This window comes from Moschus berezovskii, chromosome 18 (genome assembly GCF_049115385.1).
Source record: "Moschus berezovskii isolate FMDL1 chromosome 18, NW_MosBer_1.0, whole genome shotgun sequence".
Classification (NCBI taxonomy): Eukaryota; Metazoa; Chordata; class Mammalia; order Artiodactyla; family Moschidae; genus Moschus; species Moschus berezovskii.
Window position 1 is genome coordinate 49,624,207 of NC_142477.1, and position 1,089 is coordinate 49,625,295.

The following is a 1,089-nucleotide window of genomic DNA, read 5'->3' on the forward strand; positions in this document are numbered from 1 at the left end:
TGATTAACTTGTAAGTGCTTTCACACACACGTGTGTGCGTGTGTGAGAATATATATACTGCTGCTGCTGTTTAGTCACTCAGTTGTGTCCAACTCTGTGAGACCCTATGGACTGTAGCCCACCAGGCTCCTCTGTGCATGAAATTCTCCAGGTAAGAACACTAGAGTGGGTTGCCGTGCCCTTCTGCACTAAGGCTCCATAGTTATAGCCAATCTGTGGTCACATATGCAGACAACTTTAGTTTATTAAAGATGGAAGATTGGTGGATGGGCTGGCATTTACCATATCCTTTCCATTTGGTATTGGGAATTAACATACAATCGGTGAGTTTCTAAATTAAAATAGGGCATACATCCATGTTTACTAAGTCGCTTCAGTCATGTCTGACTCTGTGTGACACTGTGGACTATAAACCTACCAGTCTCCTCTGTCCATAGGATTCTCCAGGCAAAGAATACCGGAGTGGGTTGCCATGCCCTCCCTCCAAGGGATCTTCCCTATCCAGGGATCGAACCCGGGTCTCCTGCATTACAGGCAGATTCTTTACCACTGAGCCACCAAGGAAGCCCAAGTATATATATGACTACTTATAAATTAATAAAAAACCTTCTACATAACAAACTATTAAAAGAGTGAGGGACTAATTGATTTTTCTTTTTAAGAGTTTGTTTTACAGAGTTATAAATAAAATTTATACGCAGTCAAATTTATTAGGCTTTTCTTTTATGATATTAAGGTTTCAGTTCATACTTAGAAAATCTGTTTCTTCTCCAAGATTATTTTTTAAAGTTTATATTTTTAACTGCATAGGTATTTGGACAGATGCCTCTTATGAAAATGATTAAATATGGTAAAACTGTTTTTGAAAGTATTCTTAAAATATAATGAACATAGCAGTCTGAAATGATGAAGCCAAAATCTTCATGGAGGAGGGAACTCAGAGGTTCTAGGAGGAAAACTGAATATTTTTCTGTTCTTGGGGTGTTTGTGAAGCCAAGGAAACAAGGATCCAGTTCCCAAGGCCTTGTGGGAGAGGAAAACAAAACAACAAAAGCTTGGGCTTTATCCTTGGCCCAGATTATTTTGTAA

At 38.7% G+C, this 1,089-nt stretch overlaps 1 non-coding gene across 1 annotated transcript; it reads right to left on the bottom strand.

Moving 5' to 3' along the window:
• Positions 1-493: 493 nt before the first annotated feature.
• TRNAY-GUA (transfer RNA tyrosine (anticodon GUA)) lies at positions 494-564 on the bottom strand. Its single transcript has one exon. It is a non-coding gene; the product is annotated as a tRNA-Tyr (tRNA).
• Positions 565-1,089: the final 525 nt, after the last annotated feature.